The sequence below is a fragment of the Mustela nivalis genome (genome assembly GCF_964662115.1).
Source record: "Mustela nivalis genome assembly, chromosome: 6".
In the NCBI taxonomy this organism is placed as follows: Eukaryota; Metazoa; Chordata; class Mammalia; order Carnivora; family Mustelidae; genus Mustela; species Mustela nivalis.
This window is the reverse complement of record NC_139025.1, coordinates 97,754,577-97,762,474: the sequence shown is the minus strand read 5'-3', so window position 1 is coordinate 97,762,474 and position 7,898 is coordinate 97,754,577. Positions and strand designations below refer to the sequence as shown.

Here is a 7,898-nt window from a genome sequence, read left to right as displayed (position 1 = left end):
TATATATATAATTTCTTGCATTGTCCATATTATACCATTAAGGATCAAGTTTTTAAAATCAGCTTCAGTGAGGATGTGATGGCTGGAGCTCTAGCAGGCATTCTGGGCAACATGGGCATGGTCCACAGCCTATAAAGGGAGAACCAGAAACCTAGAAGTTGTTTGGGTAGGTCCCTGATTTCATAATCATCATACCATTCCTGGAATGTCTACCCCCTAGACTTATTTCAGATAAGAAAAATATATCTCATTTTTTAAATCAAATCCCCATTATGCAGGCCTTCATTTGCTAATGTGTTGTCTAAGATTTCTGATTTTCTGCTTTTTTTAAATTACCTATCCATTTAACACCAACTTCACCTACAAGCAAGAAGTAAAGATGAAGTGAAAAACCATAGTTAATAAATCAAGGTAATCTTCATGTGGTTCAAACTCCAAAAGGATAAAAAGATATAGATTCTCCCTTCTACCCTTGTGTCCCAAACAACCAATTTCTACCCTTCATATCTGTACATAAAGGTCTGAAATAGGTGCTCTGATCATCATTCCCAGAGAGTGTTTGGAGTAGGGGGAGTGGATGTCCTCAATAAGCAATGTTCAGGACACCGACTGAGTGGCCTACCATTCAGCTCAATTCTGACACTATGTACCAGAAGAATTCAGTCCTACAAGACTGCATCCCCCACCCCACACCACGTCAGACACCAACCACAGGTGATCTCCTGATCCCCTGTGCTTCTGACCAAAAACTACAGATTGGGGGTTCCAAAAGTCCCCTTCCTTGGACTCATATGCCCATTAATTTTTTTAAAGGTTTTTTATTTACTTGAGAGAGAGAGAGAGGGAGAGAGAGAAACAGCAAGAGAGGAAACACAAGCAGGGGGAGTGGGAGAGGAAGAAGCAGGTTTCCTATTGAGCAGAGAGCCCAATGCAATGCTAGATCCCAGGACCCCAGGATCAAGACCTAAACTGAAGGCAGCCACTTAACAACTGAGCCACCCAGGCGCCCCTCAGATGCCACTTACAAGTCCAGGTTTTTACCTATACTTCTGGCTTAACTGGTTATAAGTCAGACGTTCCCAAACACCCTCCTTCCTTGAGTAAGATTAATTTGCTACAGTGACTCACAGAACTCACAAAACATTTTACTTACTAGATCCTTGGTTTATTAAAGGATGATATAACTCAGGAACAGCCAAATGGAAGAAATGCTCATGGAAAAATATGTGGGAAGGGGCGCAGAGCTTCCATGCCCTCTTGTAGGCACACTACTCTCCCCTCATTTCCACGTGCTCACCAGCCAAAAAGCTCTCTAAAGCTCCAGACTTCGGAATTTTTATGAAGGCTTCATTCCAGTCACAACTGATCATTATCATTGACCACTGGAAGTTGATTCAACCTCCAGCCCCTCCTTCTCTCTTTCCTGGAGGTCAGGAAAGTGGGACTAAAAGTCCAATCTCTCTTTTTTTTTTCTAATAGAAAACCTAGATCTCTTTGTTAAACTGTTACAAAGACATAACAGTTATCATTGAAGTACTTGGAGGACTTCATCTTGTTTTACTTGTTATGGAAACTGGCCAAAGAGGTTACAAATTAGAGGATTACAAATTAGAGGGTTACCATTACAGCCGAGGAACTGGGCAAGCTTGATCTGCTGTCTCTGGTCCCAAGTTCCAAGTGATCTGAGTTGATGGAAGTTCTCAGTCTTACGGGTCCCAATGCTGCCTCGTATCCAGGGAGACCTTAGACTATGGAAGAGGCCCTGGGGCCATGCAGGATTCTCCTATCCTAAGGTTTAGACCCAGTTCCCAGGAGAAAGGTTTCCTTCTCGGGACAGGAGGGGATCTCTTGTATGGCTCACGGACCACATGTTGAACCATATATTGGTTTTCCAGAACAGGCCTCTAAGGACAGAAGCCTGAAAACCTCAGCTAACCTAAGAGGGTTGAACAAAACAGACTGGTGACACATGGTGAAAGGAGTAAGAGCTAGCCAGAAGCATCCGTGTTAGTGGTATTTCATGTGGCTAGGATGTTTCCCAAGAGGCTCCCTAAAGATGCCTGAGTGAATTCATCTTGGTTCTAAATTAGTAAAAGACCCTTATTACCCCTGTGAAGAAGCAGCAGAGGCCAGGATTTCCCTGAGATCTCTGTTTTCTTCTTAAGGGGTCAGGGGTTCTTTAGGCTCTAAAAGGGTATAACTTAGATTCAGCCTCCCTCCCTCCCATCCAGTCTACCTAGGCCTTCAAGTGCCTGCACATTCTCAGCACATAGGCATACCAGATTAGAGAAGATGCATAGAATGAAGGTGGGAACTAAAGGCCTACTCAGAGGGGACTCATACACAGAAAGTTTTAGGGTAGATGAAAAACTACAAATACCCTCTTGGTTAAATTAATTCACCTTTGTTATTAATAAAGGTCATAGTTTCTACTGCTGGTGACAACTTTTTATCTCAGTATATTCTGTCTGATTCAGGTAAATTTTGGAGAAGGAAAAAAACTTTCATCAACACCCACTCCACAGTAGAAGAGACACCAAATTCTTTCCTAGTTATGAGCAGAATCTGACAGCAGCATAAATCATTCTCAGTGATCACCATCTGCATCCTCAAACTGCCCAACAACTGTTGGTGTGGTGTCTGTCTCCATCCCATCTTCATAATCTCTTACTGAATCTTCTGTCCAGAATTCAGCCATGTTATATTGGCTGCGCGCAGACTGAGAAAGCATTTCTTCTAACCTCTCCAATGTGGCTTGGCCTTCTGCTGTTGAATGGGATGGACAATCCTTCTTCAAAGGTATAAAATGTAGGGATGTCTCCCTGTCCCTGTTCATTAGCTCCCACAACATATTCTTCTCCAACATAATCATCTGAATCTTTGTCCCCAGGATCAGGATGCAAAGGCTGGCATTCACACATTTCAGGGAACATTGCCTCCAAATCTGATTTATCACTAGGCACAAATCTAAATTCGGCAACAGATTCTTTGGATTCTTCTCCAAATTTGGCATTCACCATCACATACAAACATTCTCGGGGATAGGTATTTAGGTCCCTGGACAACAAATGCAAGCCAATGGTGGGGTATTCTAGTGAGAATCCCAATCCAGAGCCATCTAATCAGGACAGGTGGCTCTCAGCAATGTAAAGGGTGCCTGTGCTGAGGCCCTTGCCTTTCAGCACAGCGTAGGTCTCTGGCAGCTGCCGCCGACCCCCTCAACCTACCCAGGTGGCTACAAACTTTAGAGGAAACTTGTTGCAGCAGGGAGCATGGAGGCACAGGCACGGTAGTTCGAACCCCTCTTCTCAAGGGGTTGGCTGCCCTGGCAACCAGCCTACAAACTCCAAGGGTGGGGCGGTGGGGGTCTAAAATTCGTCTCATTAGCATAACAAAAGTCACACACACACACACACACACACACACACACACACAGGTCACCACTCAAAACTTCAGGAATTCCAATAAACTCCAAACACTCTACGCCAAAAATGAGAATAAAAACCAATATATATTTTTATTATAAATCACATTATATCAGGTGTCACATTATATATTAGGTCTTCATTTTTATGGCTATATTGTGTTCTTTTGTATGGATATTCACTAATTTTTTTAATCTGTCTTACTGAGGCATATTTAGGTTATTACCAATTCTTTGCCACCACAAAAATTCCACAATAAATGACCTTGTACTTGTTAAATGTATGCATGTAGCTAAAGAATAAATTCTTAGAAATAGGGAAGCTGGTTCAAAGGATATAGACATTTGTACTTCTCATAGATATTGTGAAACTGCCCTTCAAAGGCAATAGAAAAATTTGTATTTTCACCAGTACCCGAGAGGCATGCCTGAATTTTTTACATTCTCCAAAGTATTAACCAATTTCTAGATCTTTAGAAATCTGCCAGGTTAGGGGCACTGGTTGACTTGGTCAGTGGAGTATATACCTCTTGAACTTAGGGCTATGAGTTCTAGCTTTATGTTGGGTGAAGAGATTACTTAAATACATAAATTGGACCTCTCCAGCAGCATGAACCCTGACAAGTATCCATCCTCTCCACTACTCCTTGCCTGCAGTCACCGCTTACCTTACTAAATACCACAAGTCCTCATCTACTGTGTCCATTATAGAAATGCAGAAGCGGGGTGCCTGGGTGGCTCAGTGGGTTAAAGCCTCTGCCTTTGGCTCAGGTCATTATCTCAGGGTCCTGGGATGGAGCCCCTCATCGGGCTCTCTGCTCCGCAGGGAGCCTCCTTCCTCCCTCTCCCTCTGCCTGCCTCTCTGCCTACTTGTGATCTCTCACTGACAAATAAATAAAATCTTAAAAGAAAAAAAAAAGAAATGCAGAAGAGATTGATGTCAAAAATTCTGGTTAAAACTCCTAACTTTTTTGAACTTTAAGATATTTTCCCTATTCTAATCTTCTCATATCTCTCTTATTCTCCAGAATTTTTCAAAAACTTCAAATTAAAAAAAAAAACAGTGTCTCCTCAGCCTCCAGCAGCATGATCACCTAGCTCAGAAAGCTACAAGGAAGCTGACCCACCACCAGCCAGGCCAGCAGCCAAGCAAACTCGATGCCAAATCCTATCCCGAGTGGGCACAAGCAAGCACCACACTTCCAAAGGCACTCAGCTCAGCATTTTCTATGTTTTGTGGGAAATGATTTTTCATAATCACTACTTACAAATCCTTGCCTTTAAAACAAAGAATGAAAAAATGAATGAGCGTAAATCTAGGCATTTTAGGCCTTCTAGATCTGGCTGGAAACACCCACCCACCAGCATTTCTTTATCCTCTCTCCCCTCCTACCAATGGCTACAGAGGTGCATGACCTCCTAGGGAGGGAGAAGGCCCATGGTGGAGAAACTGCCGGGTCCTGAATGACCACGGAGAAGAGTTCAACTTCCCAACAGCCACTCAGCACTATCCTTTGGGGAGATCTTCAATGATACGCTACTAAAATTACGGCAGTAATTTGTAACATAATGTAACATAGCTGCCAAATGCTGAAATCACTGAGTTAACTTAAATAGTTATCACTCAGTACATTTAAAACTCCAAAGAGGTGCCCTGCTGGCTTAGTCAGTAGGGCATGTGGCTGTTCATCTCAGGGTCTGAATTTGAGTCCCACAACAGGCATGGACTTTACTTATAAAACAAAAGTATTTACAATCAATCAAAGTCAGTTAGGCTCTAACAATTGAGCTGATCAGTGGTGGGATAGATCCTCTCACCTGTTTATTCAGCCACTTTGCCCTGAGCACTCAGCGCCAATGCAGCTAAGCCAAACAGGTCCTCCCTCTAGGGGCTCAGGGTCTAGAGGGGAAGATGGACAAAACATTAAAACAAAAACGTGAATGAAAAGAGCTATTGCTCCACAGAAAAAGAACAAGGTGCTACAACTGGGTCCTGAACTCCCAACAGGTGAGGGGTCTGAAAAGACTGTGTTGAGGCCACAGGGAGATTTCCTGCAGCACGAGAGAGAGGAGCCAGCCCTGCACCAATCCCAGTCTATGTAGCTCTGCAGAGAGCACCAAGGTGCAAATGATTGTTGGAGACTGAACTTGATGTTGCCAGAGTTGCCAGAGGGGCAGACTCAGGGGTTAGACAGGGGCCAGGGTGGTTGGAGGAAGCTGAGGAGAACAGGGTAGGGGGGAAGGGACAGGGTTGGGGCAGCCTAATTGTCTTAGTGCCCTACTCCTCCTGCTGTGAGACCCCATCTTCCCACACTCAGTGGCTTAACCCACAAACACTGTCTCATCGTCTCAAGGAACCAGGAATCCAGCAGGGCTTAGCTGAGGGATCCTGCAAGAGCCTCTCAAGACATTGGGGCTGTTGTCAATCCCAAACTAGGACCTGCTTCATAGAGAACCTCAGCTCAGGAGTGTTGGCAGGCTCCTATCGAAAGCCTGAGTTTCTCTCTGTCTGTCGTTGTCCCTCAAGGGCCAGGCCACATGCACATTTCTGTGTCATGGTTCCACACAAGGGCTTATTCTCCAGTGTGGGGATCTGACAGAGGACACGGATCAGAGTGAACATGTGGCTGGGCAATGAGATATTCAAACCAAATCTCAGAAGGGGCCTGGGGAAATACTACCATCTTTTGTGGCATGAAGTGAATCACTAAGTCCAGGCCACACTCCAGGGGAGGGAGTTACACAAGGATGTGTCCATGTGAGTTGGGAATCACAGGGAGAAACAGGGGAGAAGGGGAAGACCCCAGCAGGGTCAGTGCCTTGTCCAGAATCACAGACTGGTAAGAAGGCAGAACCAGGAATGAACCTCAGAGCTGGGGCCATGGCTGCACCTAGTTATTCACTGGGAGCTCTGGAAAAGGTGGTGGTTTATAACTGGCTGTAGACATGGAGGTGGTATGGGGGCGAGGATAAGCATCGACATCCTAGACAGTGTGGAGGCCAAGAAAAACAAGGCTGAACCCACCTCAGCACTAGCCAGGTCTAGCCTCGACATAAGTGCAGCCATCTTGGCCCCGGCAGCCATCTTAGGTCTCCATGACCAGTAAATGACCCCTGGTTCCAGAAAGACTGACCTAAGGTTTTGCAAACAAGACGCCATACCAAAAACCTTAGGAATAGGATAGCTTATGGGATAATAAATCATGTCAGAAATAGGATAGCTTAACACTAATAAATCACAAGAACATAGGGATGGCGATCGTGGCCCAATCACCTACTGCCAAGTCCACCCCTACTCTGTCTTTAAAAACTCTGACTGTAATCTGGTTCAGGGTCCAAGTCCCTACTCCACTGTGTCGGGTACACTTGGGCCCAAGCTTAAGCTTGCCAATAAATCCTTGTGTGATTACATCGGTGTTGGCTCCTTGGTGGTCTCACAGACGCGAAAACTCAGGCATAAAAGACAGGAGACATTCCAGCATATTCCTGTCTCAGGAGGAGCCAGGGCAAGGCAAACCACTGAGTGCACCCCTATCCAACACATCACCCAGAGGAAAGGAGGGAATGGCTCATGACACATGACTGGCAGAGTCAAGGGGTAATGGTGGGCTCGGCCCTTGTAGGCCGAGGCTCCAATACCTTCTGTAGGGTTTGCCTTGGAAATTAGTATCCCAGGACCTTGGGAAGTTATTTCCTATCCATCCCTAGGTGGAATCCTCATCTTCTGGGCCTGCAGAATGTGAACGCTAGTACACACACGTGTGCACTCAGGTCCATTTGTGCGCCCTTGGGCACACACACACACACACACATCCCATTAGGGATTCTGGGGTGGGATATGAGGAGGTACAGACTCAGACAAGGTGAGAAAGGAAGAAAATGGGGTGGTAGGTGTAAAGTTTTGCAGGCAAGGTAAACACAACAACAGGCGAGGTAGGTGCAAGGCAAGATTTATTAAAGGTACTCTCTGGCGAAGTTTCAGGACTCAGGAGAAGGGGAGCCAGGAAAGTCATGCCGGGAGGAGGTCCCGCAACTCTGGAGGGCCAGGTTCTGCAACTCTGGAGAGGGGAGTTGGGAAGTCGCACTGGGAGGGATTCGGCGGGGTCTTTTACCTGGCCAAGGCAGGGCATGGGTTCACATCCATACATGGTAAGCTATTTGCTGATCGGAGGGTATTGGGGGGGGGTGGTTCCTGATACTTCTGTTTCCTGCATAGGTATCAGGTTACCTATGGAGATGTGACCTGGGCATACATCCTTTTGGCAAGAGAATCAAGGGTTGGGGGGTGGGGTGCTGGAAGATGGCGGCCCCGGCAGTCATTTCTATTGTTCCTCCTGCATTCCCGGAGCCACCGACCCAACATTCCGACCTTTTTGGTGTAATAGGGGCGGTGATTCAGATCTGGCTACTTCCTGCTGGCAAAGGGGCGTCGTTATAGGGTCCTTCGGATGTGGGTAGGTGGATATAGGGATGC

General features: G+C 45.8%; 1 pseudogene across 1 annotated transcript; it reads right to left on the bottom strand.

Moving 5' to 3' along the window:
* Positions 1-2,587: 2,587 nt before the first annotated feature.
* Positions 2,588-6,509, bottom strand: LOC309866645 (methylosome subunit pICln pseudogene; annotated as a pseudogene). The gene is made up of 2 exons: positions 6,450-6,509; positions 2,588-3,203 (listed from the first exon to the last, which is right to left on the bottom strand). The product of its transcript is annotated as a methylosome subunit pICln pseudogene (transcript).
* Between the last annotated feature and the right edge of the window lie 1,389 nt (positions 6,510-7,898).